The sequence below is a fragment of the Phoxinus phoxinus genome (genome assembly GCF_949152265.1).
Source record: "Phoxinus phoxinus genome assembly, chromosome: 9".
NCBI lineage: Eukaryota > Metazoa > Chordata > Actinopteri > Cypriniformes > Leuciscidae > Phoxinus > Phoxinus phoxinus.
The window spans coordinates 635,860-652,500 of record NC_136884.1 but is presented as its reverse complement, the minus strand read 5'-3'; positions in this window follow the sequence as shown (position 1 = coordinate 652,500).

The window sequence follows — 16,641 nt, the reverse complement described above, 5'->3', positions numbered from 1 at the left end:
CAAAAGAACACATATTGTCGGGCAAAGACAAAGCCTTCATTGAGGGACGACAAATCAACACATTCAAAGGTAAATTGTGCACCACAAGGCAATTTGACTATGTTCAGACTGCAGGCAAATCAAATCATAAAGTAGGCATGCACTAGTAAGAATGAAAAGTAGGCCTATTGCTGGCAGTCTGGACATGATCTTTCACATTCACACATTTTACCCTTGGGTAAGCCGCTCATTTTCATAAAGGTTAAGAGATGGAAAAAAAAAAACTTTAAACAATTTTTTTATTATTATTATTTTAAAATAAATACTTAACTATGTATACAGAGAATAATGTTTACATTATTCTCTGTATACATAGTTAAGTATTTATTTTTATTTTATTTTATTTGTTGTACCTAATTTGGTTACAACCAAATTCTACTAGTAGACTATATCACAGTGAAAACCAATGCTTGATTTTTTTATTTTTTTTATTGCACCTCATATTACATTACACAGTTTTACAGGATTTAACTCTTTAAAAGGATAGGTTGGTTAGCTGTGTAACATATAGGTGCACTTGGATTCATGTTTTATTTGTATTATTATATATTTTGCTCTTTTAGGGAGAGGTGTGTTTGCACTTGAGCACATTGAACCATCCACCTTTGTTGTTGAATACCGTGGGATTCTCTCTCAAAGTAAACATGTTAAAGATGTTCAAGGCAACTACTTGTTTGACTTCACATGGAATGGAACAAGTTATTGGTAAGCTGGCTGTTTCTTTTTTGGTTTATTTATTTATTTTTGGTTCATATTCAGAGCAAACTAGTTGCATGTCATTATAATAAAAACAGTTATGATTATGATGATTATTATTATTACAATATAGGGCTGCACGATTTGGGGAAAATGTCATATTGCGATTGAGGTCAATATTGCAATTGGAATATGCAATTGCGATATAATAAACAAATGGTTTCATGAGTCTACTGGCTTGGATCTAAAGCAAAATGCACACAGATTAGTGATAATTCTGAAATGTGTATTTCTCAACTCAAACTAGCAACAACAACTAAATGATTGATAACATCGAAGCCATTGATGTCTGGATATAAATTAATCCACCCCCATTAAAAACATTAATTATAGCCATCCAACATTACAGTGATTCCATCATTTCAATTGAAAGCTATAATAAAAAATAAAAAAACATTAGACTTCATTAAATATAACAGCTTTTAATTTAAGTGAACTTCAAATAATCCTCACATAAACCCACAATAAATGTCATATTTACCTGTGCCCTTCCTGTCTTTCAGGTATACAGAAATGTAATAAAGTTATCAAACATAATAAATAGACTAATCCTTATTAAAGCTACATAAGTTCTTTAGTCAAGAGCAGTGAGTAATTTTCTCTGTCCCCTTTGTTCTTTGATTAACTTTACTGACAGAAAGCTTTGGCTGCTGGCCCTTTAAGAGCAGCCGCTGCTGACAGAGACGCGGATCTCACATGCGCCTCATTCTCTCACAACTCTATACGTCCATCATAAGACTGCTCTTATGTTATGAAGATACTCGACAAATGACATTTTGGCATAATTGTGTGTTATTGTTCGTTCAAGCGCGAAAGAGAACTGTATTTCTGGCGCGTGTCTTTCTATGAGTCACAGTCGGACATTCAGCGCTAGGCTTGGGAATCGGTTCCAGGTTCCGGTTTGGAACCGGTTCCAAACGTTCCGATTAGGGATGCAAATTATCGATTAATTCATTAATCATTAATTGATTGACCTTATCGATCGATTAACGATTAACTGATAAGCGGCTATTTTCCTGAGAATGTACATTTCTCACGGTATCAACAGTGTCTTTAACATAAAAAGCTAAATATTGCTTATATACTGAACAAAAATGCATGTTATATTGCTCAAATTATGTTTTATTGTAACAGTTGGGATACGGTACAGAATGGCATTTATGTAGTTTAACAAAATAAATTATGCACAGAAAATTAAAATACATAAAAAATAATTGTGCACTGGCTCACCTGTTGCAAACATTAAGCAACATAAAATAAATGTTAAATAAAAATCTATATGGGTAGGCTTAGCCTAAACTATATTAAGTCTACATATAATAATCTATCTGGTAAACTACTTGAAAAACTTGAAACATTAGCAGCAGCACTTATTGATGCTTGGTCTGAGAAAGGTAACAGTAAGATTACTAGACCTGGAAACTTCAAATATAGAACTGAAGGGATGTCAATTTTCACAAATTCCCATGATCGATCGTAATTTAAATTAACGATCAATTATGCGTCTGCTGCAGTGCATATGGCCAACAGCATGACAGGGTTTCCTCAAAACGCTATGTTACTCACCAAATGAATGAGAATGGCTTTTAATCCAAATAAAGGGCTAGTAGGATTGTAAAATGTTTCGATGTGAATGATAATTAAATTAATTATTTAATAATCAAATATAACGACTAATAATACAACGTGTCACCAACGCCGCCTCAGATGCGTGCTTGCAGTGTGTTACGTTAGACGTGCACTGAAACGCACTAAAAACGGCAACTAAACCCAATGAATTCACAACGATTTAATAAAATAGTGTTCTGATGTTATGTAATATGACAGTCCCAAATTAATCATCGTTATTATTAGTCGTGCATTGCTGCTTGAGCGGCGCGCGCTGAATGAATAACCGTTGAGCACTTTGCCAGCGCATTATTTAACTCAAAGAAGCGCAACCTATATGAGATTAGTCAGATATATACAAAATAAACATTATATTACAAATTATATCTGCACAAAATGACGTGAATGCACAAGTGAACTTGAGTTACGTGCCATTCAGAATGACTCATGTTGTGGACGCGCTCTTCCTGGAACAACGCGACACGGCAACTAAACCCAAATACTTCACAATGTTTTATTACACTATTGTTCTCTTTATAATGTTATGTAATATGACAGTCCCAATAGTCATTATTAGCCGTGCATTGCCGTTTGAGCTGCGCGCGCTAAAGATCACGCTTCAACAATTCTTAACCAAATGCATCCAATATGAGATAAATCAGATATAGATAAGCGTACACATAATAAACTATTACAACTTACATTTGCACAAAACAAAAGGCTGCGAATGCACACGAAAACTTATAGTCATGATGGTGTAAAATAGTCCCAAACATAACTCCGACGCGCTCGCTTGTTTCGCGGTTGAGCAGCACGCATGCGCATGAACCTGCTTAATCGATGATCGATAAGTTTGATCGATTAATGTATTATCGACAATTAATCGATCGTCGATTAATCGTTTGCATCCCTAGTTCCGATCCATTGGAATCGTACACGTCCACACGTTAACGATTCCACTAACGATTCCGAATGTTCCTTTCCATTAGGCTGGGAGATAAATATATTTTATTGATTAACTCGAATGTGTAGTGTACGTCGATATGTTTGAATGAAAATCGGTTTTCTCTTTAACATCCGCCGACGCTCGGTCTGGGCTCCCGTAGTTCCGAACGCGCTCAGCGCGTTTGCCATAGAGATACAAAAACAACAAAGCAAATGAACTCTTGGCTGCACAAGCACACCCTCCAAAAACATTTACAAACTTAATCTGGACGCAGGGCTGCCAACTCTCACGAATTCACCGTGAGACTCACGCAGTTGTCACTTTCCACACGCTCTCACGCCACACATCCATTTTCTCACGCAGAGAAACGTATGGTACTATTGACACTATACTAGAGAAACTAATTCTCAGCTCTCAGATTCTGTCAATTTAATTACAAAATTCAAACAATAAACACCGTTTTGGTGCTTGTAAATTGACGTGACAGATTTCAGTTCAAGCGGCACGTGAGCCGATCATCTGTTAGGCTACTACTAAGTTAATAGTAGCCTAAATTAACTTAAGTTCGAATGATCAATAGGTTATTTGAAAGATACAGTTCAACTTACCGAAATGTAATAAAATCGATCGATCAAGTGTTTTTCAACCTCAGAAAGAGGTCCATAAACACTAAACAGCTCAGTCACGTAATGTTACGTTCACCGGAAAGCCATTTAATAATCACAGCACGTAGGTAGACTTAAAAAATTGTCTGTTGAGAGGAGTATTTTGCTAAATATAATATATTACATATTTATTATATTTTTACCTATATCATTAATATATTATAAGGTTGTCATAAAAAAACGCATTTTATTATAATTTGAGATGCTATTTTTAACCTTTAATAATAATACCAGCTGACAGGGCTCTGCATTAGGTGAGATTATTTTTGTCACGACACGCACACACAGGGAATTAGAGATCCAAACGCAATGATATTTATTGGGTAATCCGTACTCACGATCAGTCCAGGCAGGGGTCAAATACCATGTAAGCAATCCAAACATAAAAATAAACAAACGACAGGGAAACAGGCTCAAAGCACAACGGAAGTGTGGGGACAATATACAAGGACTCCGTGACAAACACTGAAACAGACAGGGTATATATACACACAAGTGCAAACAAGGTGACGAGAGACAGCTGAAGGAAATGAACAATCAGTGACAGACAGGATTATGGGAAGTGTAGTGAAAATGCCTAGACACCGTGAAAACTGAGACCTCTAATGTTAAACCCAGGGAACCACAAGACACTGTGACATAACCTCCCCTCTACGGAGCGGCTACCAGATGCTCCAAGACCACAAGAAACAAACAAAACAAGAGTCCAGGCGGGAGGAGGAAAGGTGGAGGATCAGGGGGTGGGATGGGGGACCAGGTCCATGGAGGGGAACAGGAACAAGGGGGAACGGCTTAAGCGCCGGTCAGGGCGAAACAGACAATCCATCGGGTGGCCAGGGCGAAGACGACCCCTCGGGCGACCACGGCGGTGAAGACCCCTCGGGCGACCACGGCGGTGAAGACCCCTCGGGCGGCCACGGCGGTGAAGACCCCTCGGGCGGCCACGGCGGAGACGACCAGGGTGAAGACGACCACTCGGGCGGCCATGGCGGAGACGACCAGGGTGCAGACGACCACTCAGGCGGCCATGACGGTGAAGACCAAGGTGGAACAGGAACAGACCCTGGCTCAGGAACTGCAACAGACACCACCGGCTCAGGAACTGCAACAGACACCACCGGCTCAGGAACTGCAACAGACACCACCGGCTCAGGAACTGGAACAGACACCACCGGCTCAGGAACTGGAACAGACACCACCGGCTCAGGAACTGGAACAGACACCACCGGCTCAGGAACTGCAACAGACACCACCTGCTCAGGAACTGCAACAGACACCACCTGCTCAGGAACTGGAACAGACACCACCGGCTCAGGAACTGGAACAGACACCACCGGCTCAGGAACTGGAACAGACACCACCGGCTCAGGAACTGGAACAGACACCACCGGCTCAGGAACTGGAACAGACACCACCGGCTCAGGAACTGGAACAGACACCACCGGCTCAGGAACTGGAACAGACACCACCGGCTCAGGCACTGGAACAGACACCACCGGCTCAGGCACTGGAACAGACACCACCGGCTCAGGCACTGGAACAGACACCACCGGCTCAGGCACTGGAACAGACACCACCGGCTCAGGCACTGGAACAGACACCACCGGCTCAGGCACTGGAACAGACACCACCGGCTCAGGCACTGGAACAGACACCACCGGCTCAGGCACTGGAACAGACACCACCGGCTCAGGCACTGGAACAGACACCACCGGCTCAGGCACTGGAACAGACACCACCGGCTCAGGCACTGGAACAGACACCACCGGCTCAGGCACTGGAACAGACACCACCGGCTCAGGCACTGGAACAGACACCACCGGCTCAGGCACTGGAACAGACACCACCGGCTCAGGCACTGGAACAGACACCACCGGCTCAGGCACTGGAACAGACACCACCGGCTCAGGCACTGGAACAGACACCACCGGCTCAGGCACTGGAACAGACACCACCGGCTCAGGCACTGGAACAGACACCACCGGCTCAGGCTCAGGAAATGGAACAGACACCACCGGCTCAGGAACAGACACAGGCTCAGGCTCAGACACCACCGGCTCAGGCACTGGAACAGACACCACCGGCTCAGGCACTGGAACAGACACCACCGGCTCAGGCACTGGAACAGACACCACCGGCTCAGGCACTGGAACAGACACCACCGGCTCAGGCACTGGAACAGACACCACCGGCTCGGCAACGGCCATCTTGTCTGAAGACACAGGTTCGGTGTCGATCATCTTGTCCGAAGACACAGGCTCGGCAGGCGTGACGTGAACAGGCTCGGCGGCCATCTTGTCGGAAGACACAGGCTCGGCAGACGTGACGTGAACACTCTCGACGGCGGCCATTTTGTCCGAAGACCTAGGCTCGGCAGGCGTGACATGAACAGGCTCGGCGGCCATCTTGTCCGAAGACACAGGCTCGGCAGACATGACGTGAACAGGCTCGGCGGCCATCTTGTCCGAAGACACAGGCTCGGCAGACGTGACGTGAACAGGCTCTGGATCGGCAGACGTTCTGTGCCTCCTCCAAGCATGCAGTACTGCCACAGCATAAAAAAGGAAGACAGCCCTCCTTACCGTGGCCGGACTGATGGTGGGGTATCTCCGGAACGCTCTCTGGGATGACAGCGGGCTGCACTGGAACAACCACCGGAACGACAGCGGCCTGCATGGGCACGGCCTCCGGGAAGACAGCGGGCTGCTCGGGGACGACCTCCAGGATGACAGCGGGCTGTACTGGAACGACCACCGGGATGACAGCGGACTGTACCGGAACGGTCTCCGGGACAACAGTGGGTTGTTCGGGAACGTCAGGAGTGCAGGAACTCTCCCTCTCCTCCTCCTCCTCTGCCGCCTCTGATGGCGACAGGCAGACTCTGGACTGGATGGGATCGGCGGCGGATGGAAGTCTGGGCTGGACCTCACCACCTCAGGTTCCATGGAGGATCGAGGTGGAGAGTGATACCTGGACTCCCCTCTAGTACCTCCTCTCCTATGACCTCCGCGGGTCCCAGAATATTTTGCCAGCCGGGTTCCCTCAAACGACTCTCGGGGATGATCTGAAGGGTGTGTGGAAGCTTTCTTTAAATCAGCTTCCTCAGTCAATCGGGCCCACAGGGCAAAACACTCAAAGATGTTCATACGAGGAGGAATCTCCTTAGGTTGAGAATTCCCCCTCTCAGTGGCTGGATATTTAGGAGACCCCATACCGCTGGATCTCTGCATGACGGAGTCCTTCTGTCACGAACACACACAAGATGAGAAGATCCAATAGCAGTAGTTTATTTGAGGGGTAATCCGTACTCGCAATCCAGTCCAGGCAAGGGTCAAAAACCATAAAGGCAATCCGAAGACACAACACATGAACAAGATACAGGCCGCAACAGGAACAGAAGTGTGGGGACATTAAACAAGGACTCCGTGACAAACACTGAAACAGACAGGGTATATATACACACAAGTGCAAACAAGGTGACGAGAGACAGCTGAAGGAAATGAACAATCAGTGACAGACAGGATTATGGGAAGTGTAGTGAAAATGCCTAGACACCGTGAAAACTGAGACCTAATGTTAAACCCAGGGAACCACCAGACACTGACAATTTTGGGAGGAGAAAAATTAACATATTAACGCATCTACTGTACCTAATATTTATCCAAAGGAATCGATATTGAATCAAGATCAGAATCATTGTTTTAGAAATGTTTACTTTTTTTTTTGAAATTTCAAAGCATTCAACTTCTGTATTGATATTCCACACTTGGTTTTCATTCTCTAAAACCACTTTAAATGAGACATTCAAAGCCAACAACTCTCAAAGCCACCCTGTAAGTGTTCAGCAAATAGTACAGGAATCGATATGGGAATCGATAAGGAATCGCATCGATAAGCAGACTTGACAATGGCATCGATATCGATAATTTCTTAACGATGCCCATCCCTATTCAGCGCGCTCTCTTTTGACTTGTCTCGCATGAATGGTTTTAAGCAATCGCATGAGAGCATTATCATGTAACACTAGCCAAAGGATGACAAAAAATAACAGATGCTGCGTTAATTGCGTACCAGCCCATTGTTTATTTTACATAAAATCGCAGCATTTTGCGTCATATAATTGCACAGGCTTGACATCGCGATTACGATTGCGATAAGATTAATCGTGCAGCACTATTACAATAGCAGATTTGCTATGGTTCTCATAACATGAGGAACTTATTAGTTAGTGATAAATAATCAATAACATGGTTATTTTTCAACTGGGGTATTATTTTTTTACCTTAAGTGGATCATCTGACCTATTAAATTCTTAGGAAGTCAAGTTAACTTTCACAATGTGTATTTGAATATAGGTTAAATAGGCCAAGTTTAGCCTAACCCAAATGTTCAGTTAGAACCGTATGTTTCAGTGTGTGTCTATGTTTTAAGTTTCTTACTGCACTATTTTTATCACAGCATAGATGCAACAAAAGAGTACGGTGGACATTCACTTGGACGACTGGTGAATGATCCAAATTGCAAAGTCAAGACAATCATTGTTGACGGAAGGCCACACCTGTGTCTGTTTAGTATAAGACATATCTTTCCAGATGAGGAAGTCACATACAACTATGGGGATTCCTCTTGGCCTTGGCGTTTAAGGGTGAGTCTCTTAAAGAATTTATCACTGAAAGTCAACCATGTTCTGTATTTCATGAATGTTAGTTTTTTATATGATGCAGATTATTTTTAAAAATTCTGCATGTCTGCTTTGTGCACGACGGAGCAATGAAAGGGACACTAGATATTTAGACTTTGGTTGATACTAGAATTAGTTGCGGTGACCAATTGGCAAACATCCTTGCCTCAGTGTTGTACCTGTCTTTCTCATAATTACAGGAATTGTGTGACGAGACATCAGTGGCTGTGACTGAATGCATTGTGAATCCTTCTTCATCAGTGAAACAGAAAGTAAGTGAGCGCATGTTCCTTCATTGTTTTCTTCTCTTTGACACAGGCAATGTTAAGTGTAGGATGGTTGGGCACCATACTAGACTGGTTGACGTGGACTGTCGTCTTAAAGACCCTGTTGTGACGTCTCAAATTCGAGTAAAATGTACCTTGCTCGGTTCATTCATTTTCATAACTCGTGCGTTGGGGGATGGGCATGACACTGACCTGAAATGTAAGGACAGTTCTCCACTACGAGGACCGTCATGTCAGGGATAGGGTTTGAGGAAAAGATGTTGCTTTGGGTATGTGTCGGCTGCTTCTTTATTGTGGATAAGCTGTAGACCCAATATGCACACTTTTCAATCTGGATATGCTTTGTGACTTTCAGTCACAGAGATGTAAACTGTTAAGGCCCATTCACACTAACCATAACTGTGTTAGGGTCCAACCAGCAGACGGTAACGTTCTGTTTATTGTGATCGCATCTTTGACTGCCGCTTATATATTGAAGCATGTTATAGCAGAATTGATTCCGATTGGCTGTCATTTAAGCAATGTATCGCAATACAAAAATGCAACAATATATATTGTGGATAGTGACAATATGTATTGTGTATAGGACACCCGAAATAAAAATTACTGTTTGAGGGGAAACAATCAAGTTTACCGAGTTTTAGTGTCAATACTACATTAAACTACTATATATATATATATATATAATGCAGTGGGGGAATATTTGTGGGTCCTGATAATGCTAAATGTCTTTTATTACCAGTGAAAAGTGGCCTACATTAATTTAAATATATCTAGTTGGTGACAGAGTGCAAGCATATTTGTCTAAAACAAATCCATCCATCCATCTTCCGCTTATCCGGGGCCGGGTCGCGGGGGCAGCAGTCTAAGCAGAGATGCCCAGACTTCCCTCTCCCTAGCCACTTCCTCTAGCTCTTCCGGGGGGACACCGAGGCGTTCCTAGGCCAGCCGGGAGACAGTCTCTCCAGCGTGTCCTAGGTCTTCCCCGGGGTCTCCTCCCGGTGGGACGCGCCCGGAACACCTTCCCGGGAAGGCGTCCAGGAGGCATCCGGAACAGACACTCCACCCATTTGCATTAACCCTTTGAGCCCGACGGCATCGTCCACGACGCCACACGACTCCTCCGATAAATATTTATATTATTTGATTGATTTTCTTACCGTTTTTTGCAGCAGAAAGCTAACGAGCTAGCCGTCACGGGGGTGTCTTTGGTGTCTTTCTAGCTTTTACAGAAGTTTTTCTATCCAGCCTGGAACTTGTGCGTCCTTTCAGAGTGTTTCAGCAATAAATCCAAACGCTTATATCCAAGTTTTATCCACTTGATGTCCATAATTTATACATTTTCTGTCATTTTTGCCGCTAGCTCGATGCTAGCTGCCATTTTGGATATCACGTGATTCTTTGCGTGAGGTTGTTGACCAATGACAGGCTGATCCGTCGTCCACGTTGGTGTGCGTCATTACGCATGAACCAAGGCTGATATTGTGGAGAGCGAGACGGCACAGCATGAACCAAGGCTGATATTGTGGAGAGAGAGACGCACAGAAAGACGCGAGTTTTGAAGAATACATAGAGAATAATGGATCGTCAGAGATTGAGAAACATGGATCTAAATCAAGCGCTGGCCTTTTTTGATGCCATGGAGGATGATGGATTTTCTGGAGAAGAGAGCTTTTTGACTGATGAGGAACTAGATTACCAGGATGGTCTAGACCCTGCTGAAGAGTAAGTTCCATTTATTTATTTACTGTAAAAGTATATTAAAAAAACCCGAATATAATAAAATAAAATAATAAAATAAATTTTCTAAATATGTAATAATAAGTTCTGTAAAAGTAGTATTTCGTTTTCTATGTTTGTTACAGAGTAGTAAGAGTTGTGGATTACACTTGGTCTCTCAGCCATTGTTTGTCTGAGTTTACCTAGAGATACAAACAAAGGATAGTGGGGGGTTGGTCACACCTTTTAGCTGTGGAGAGAATGTCTCAAGGATGTTGTAGTGGGGGGTTGGTCACACCTTTTGGCTGGGGAGAGAATGTCTCAAGGATGTTGTAGTGGGGGGTTGGTCACACCTTTTGGCTGGGGAGAGTGCTCATATTATAGCTGTGGTGGGTTGGGGGGTACAGTAGCAATCTCAGCCATTGTTATCTTATGTGAGAAATCGCATACAAAAACACTAATTGATCTGATATGTATGATCTAATATTTTGCTTTATTTGTTTTACAGTCATGATAATGAAGACACCAGCCCACCCACCCGAGCCAGACAGGAAAGCTCCCATTCTTCCGCTGAGGAGGGTCCTCCCACTTCTGCTGCAGCATCCCAGCCTCCCACTTCTGCTGCAGCATCCCAGCCTCCCACTTCTGCTGCAGCATCCCAGCCTCCCACTTCTGCTGCAGCATCCCAGCCTCCCACTTCTGCTGCAGCATCCCAGCCTCAGCATCCCAGCCTCCCACTTCTGCTGCAGCATCCCAGCCTCCCACTTCTGCTGCAGCCTCCCACTTCTGCTGCAGCATCCCAGCCTCCCACTTCTGCTGCAGCATCCCAGCCTTCCACAACTGCTGCAGCATCCCAGCCTTCCACTTCTGCTGCAGCATCCCAGCCTCCCACTTCTGCTGCAGCATCCCAGCCTTCCACTTCTGCTGCAGCATCCCAGCCTCCCACTTCTGCTGCAGCATCCCAGCCTTCCACTTCTGCTGCAGCATCCCAGCCTTCCACTTCTGATGCAGCATCCCAGCCTTCCACTTCTGCTGCAGCATCCCAGCCTCCCACTTCTGCTGCAGCATCCCAGCCTCCCACTTCTGCTGCAGCATCCCAGCCTTCCACTTCTGCTGCAGCATCCCAGCCTTCCACTTCTGCTGCAGCATCCCAGCCTTCCACTTCTGCTGCAGCATCCCAGCCTTCCACTTCTGCTGCAGCATCCCAGCCTTCCACTTCTGCTGGAGCATCCCAGCCTTCCACTTCTGCTGCAGCATCCAAGCCTTCAACTTCTGCTGCAGCATCCCAGCCTTCCACAACTGCTGCAGCATCCCAGCCTCCCACTTCTGCTGCAGCATCCCAGCCTTCCACTTCTGCTGCAGCATCCCAGCCTTCCACTTCTGCTGCAGCATCCCAGCCTCCCACTTCTGCTGCAGCATCCTAGCCTCCCACTTCTGCTGCAGCATCCCAGCCTCCCACTTCTGCTGCAGCATCCCAGCCTCCCACTTCTGCTGCAGCATCCCAGCCTTCCACTTCTGCTGCAGCATCCCAGCCTTCCACTTCTGCTGCAGCATCCCAGCCTCCCACTTCTGCTGCAGCATCCCAGCCTTCCACTTCTGCTGCAGCATCCCAGCCTTCCACTTCTGCTGCAGCATCCCAGCCTTCCACTTCTGCTGCAGCATCCCAGCCTCCCACAACTGCTGCAGCATCCCAGCCTCCCACTTCTGCTGCAGCATCCCAGCCTCCCACTTCTGCTGCAGCATCCCAGCCTCCCACTTCTGCTGCAGCATCCCAGCCTCCCACTTCTGCTGCAGCATCCCAGCAGCTGCCAGGAATAGGCTAGAGGATGGATACCCGACCCGAGCCCGACGGGACCCGCCGGTACCCGACGGGCCGGGCCGGGTTCAGACAGATATTTAGAAATGATGTTCGGGTTCGGGTCGGGCTCGGTCACATCAACGCGAAGGCATTGAACATTTTAAATTTAAAACAGGTTATTATGTAGGTAGCCAATGTGCCTGATGCTTTCACTTGATGCAAATGTTCGTTTTTGTGATTAAAATATATGTAAAATATTACCATAACATCTGTCTTCCTTTGTGCGGAAATTTGTTTATGTAGCCGTGGGCCGTGACAACGAAACACGTGCATGTACGCCTGTGTTACGTGCGCTTGTTGCTCCGCGCGCTGACACGCTCATCTATTGACATTTATGAATCTCTTCCTTAAGTTGCTTAATAAAAGCGGGCTTTCCACACAAACAAACGTACATGTGTCATTAGTATGAGAATAAAAAAAACGGAATTTTAACTTTCGGTCTCGGGTCGGGCTCGAACATAAATATCTGTATGCCTGTCGGGCTCGGGTCGGGTTCGGTTACTGCTCTGTCGGACGCGGGCCGGGCTCGGACAGAAAAATTCGGCCCGATCCGCACTCTAGAATAGGCCATGGACGGCTGCAGTCACGTTCTAGAGGGAGAGCGCGGTCAAGGTCAAGATCCAGATCCAGATCCGGCAGCTTGAGGGGTCGACAGAGTCCTGAATCCACAAGGTTCGAGATCTAGATCACCACAGCCAGCAGCCCCAACTCCATCATGGAACAGTAAGAGTCAGCCAGACATCCCTCCAGTGCCCAAAAGGTTCGTCCCAACAATAAAGCCAGGACATCAGCTCAGCCCCACATCCATATACACACCATTGGACCTTTTCAAACTTTTTGTCAGTGACAGTGCAGCAACCACTTTGTGTAATAACACAAACACAAACGCTGCAAAAAAAACATTGCCAGTGGCAAAAAATATTCCTGGAAAAAATTAACTGTTCAAGAATTTTTCCAATATTTAGGACTGACTTTCTTTTTTGCACTGGTGAGACTGACAAATATCCGGGACTACTGGAGGACAAACACCATTTTCAGCCAACAGTTTCCCCACTCAGTGATGGCACGTGACAGGTATCAGGTAATTTCCTGGAACATCCACATGAGCGACCCTGATGAAGATGTCCACAACGACTGGAAGAGAGGGACACCAGCTTATGACCGGCTGTTTCGTCTGAAGCCCCTTTTAGATGACATCAAACATGCATGCAGAGCATTTTATCGCCCACGGCAGAACCTTTCAGTGGACGAGAGGATGGTGGCAACAAAGGCTCACACTGGCATGACGCAATATATGAAGGCGAAGCCAACTAAGTGGGGCTTCAAACTTTTTGTGCTGGCAGACAGCAGCATTGGGTACACTTTAGACTTTGCTGTATACACGGGGAAGTCTGTGTTTGCTTCTGGTGTAGGACTGGTATACGACTCGGTTATGTCCCTCATGAACAAATCATTCCTAGGGAGTGGCTACAATGTGTATGTAGACAACTTCTACACAAGTCCAAAGCTATTCATGGATCTCTACAGCATGAACTTTGGAGCATGTGGCACCTACAGGGACAACAGACGAGGATGCCCCCGCACAACCACAAATGCCATGAACAAAAAGGATCCTAGGGGCACCATCAGGTGGATCCGTGACGGCCCTCTGGTTTTCGTAAAGTGGATGGACACTCGGGAAGTCTCTGTCTGCTCCACAATTCACCTGGCCTTCTCTGGCAACACAGTTCAGAGAAGGGTAAGAACTCAGGATGGAGGCTGGAACACGAAATCCATTCCATGCCCAACCCCTGTCACTGAATACAACAAGAATATGGGAGGTGTTGATCTTTCTGATCAACTCATCCAATACTACTCAGTTCACCAAAAACCATTTCAGTGTAAAGTGGTCCTTTTCGTGTTACACAGGACCAGAGACTAGTTTTCCCTGTGTGCTTATCTGCTGATATTTCACATGGTCCGAAACGGTTTAGATTGTAGGCCTGGAATACATTTTAATTGTTGCTTTTTACCCCTCAGGAAAAAGCCAAATGAATCAGGATGAAACTGAGAACTCCAGAGGTATTTAAACATTTGGGTATATTAAAGTTATTCCATGTATATACATATAGGTGTATAGGTATACATATGTATGTTTGTTTGTTTGTTTGTTTGTTTTACAGAGACCAAATTGAGGAGAATAGTGAAAAGGCCATGGAGCCCAAATGAAGTGAATGCTGTCATGAAACATTTCAGAGTCCATATTTCAAAGGGACACCTTGCAACAAAGGCAGAGTGTGAGCAGTGCAAGACTGCAGAGGACCCTGTCCTGGGAGAAAGAACGGCCCAAAATATAAGGGATTTCGTGAGGAACCGAGGTTTGATGTTGAAAAAGAAATTATCTTAGAGTTCTTCGAGAGATCAGTGTTGCCTTCCATTAAAGGTTGTATCAGCGATTTTAGGCCCAAAAAAGGCCCAAATATAAATGATCACATTCATCTAATTTTTCCTAACGATCCGCTAGCTGCCCGCCCCATAAGTATGCCGTCCAAAAACCGCGTCTCTGTAGGCAGCCTAGGCTCTGAGATCTGCACACAAAAGGTGGGGGTGTTGTGGTTTGAGATTTTGCGGTGATTGGTTGGAACACTGTTTATTTTGGTTTTGGTGGTTGGTGAAACCCATTGTTTTTGTGTGCAGATCTCAGAGCCTAGGCTGCCTACAGAGACGCAGTTTTTGGACGGCATGCTTATGGGGCGGCAGCTAGCGGATTGTTAGGAAAGATTAGATGAATGTGATCATTTATGTTTGGGCCTGAAATCGCTGATACAACCTTTAATGTCTGTGGGTTTTGTTCTCTAAAGTGTTGTTGGGCCAGAAGAGTGTTCAAGACATCCTTTTATTTACTTTTATTAAAACACTGTTTTGAAAGAAATTTACAAATACATGCATTTACTGGAAGGGAATTTAATTTGGTTTTATTTCCAGTGTGTTCCTGTGGTCATTTTGAGGCACACTCCCTCATGCACTTTAGTCCCATAATGGTTAGAGATGTACCGATTACAATTTTGTATTGTAATCCAATTCCGATGTTGACCTGCCGATACCGATTTTAGCCGATTCCGATTTTAGCCGATTCCGATTTCATTTTTTCTAACCACTTAACAGCACACACATTTATTTTCTATGTTTTTTTTTATAAAACACCATATACTTCTACCCAAACTGAATAATAAAAACAAGTTTAAATGGGTGAATTTTCTATAAATATTTTTGAGTCTTCATTTTCTTTTCTGACATAGCCTATTCCAGTTCTTGTTAAAACACACTAGACATGCAAATTCAGTGCATTTTTGGCACTTTTTGTGTGAAATCATATTTATTTTGCCCATCAAAAAAAGTGTGCTTTCACTTTAATTGAGTGTGAGCAGCGCAGCAAAAATAGACTCTGCGCTTCACTGCTGCTCACGCGACACTCCTGCTTGACGCTCACGCTCTGCTCCTGCTCCCGGTGTGATGCACTCATTGATTAACATGCACGCCGAAAAAAATACGCGGTGTGAAACTGACGTAATTCATGAGGTTTTCTACATGTGCGTTCCGTGTGCACGTGTGATGCTGATGTTGCGCGATGTTAATCATGCAGCGCCAGAGTGCGTTTGACCGGTATAAAATCGGTATATGTCAGACTGACTGGCCGATCGCCGGTCATGGCCGATCACGTGAAAATCGGCCAATTCCGGTCCCAAGCCGATCAATCGGTGCATCTCTAATAATGGCCTTATTAGACCTCAGTTGTTGAGCCTTTTTTTTACCATTTGCAAAATAAAAATTGCCCTTTCAGTTTAATTTTGTTAGTTTTTATTGGCTGTCTAGTTGCATTTCTTCATCTAATTGTCCTTTAACTAGTCTTCTATGAAGTGTAAAACTTGCTGATCTTTAATCCTTTTCTCCAACCAGGTTCATTTTGCACCACGTGTATATGTTGGTTGATATAGCAACAGCACATTGTAGCACTATTTCCTTAGGTGTGCGTATTACTTTTACAGGTTTAGTGGCAGCAAAAAGATGCACAATCATTTGTGAATTCACTCTTTAACGTAGAA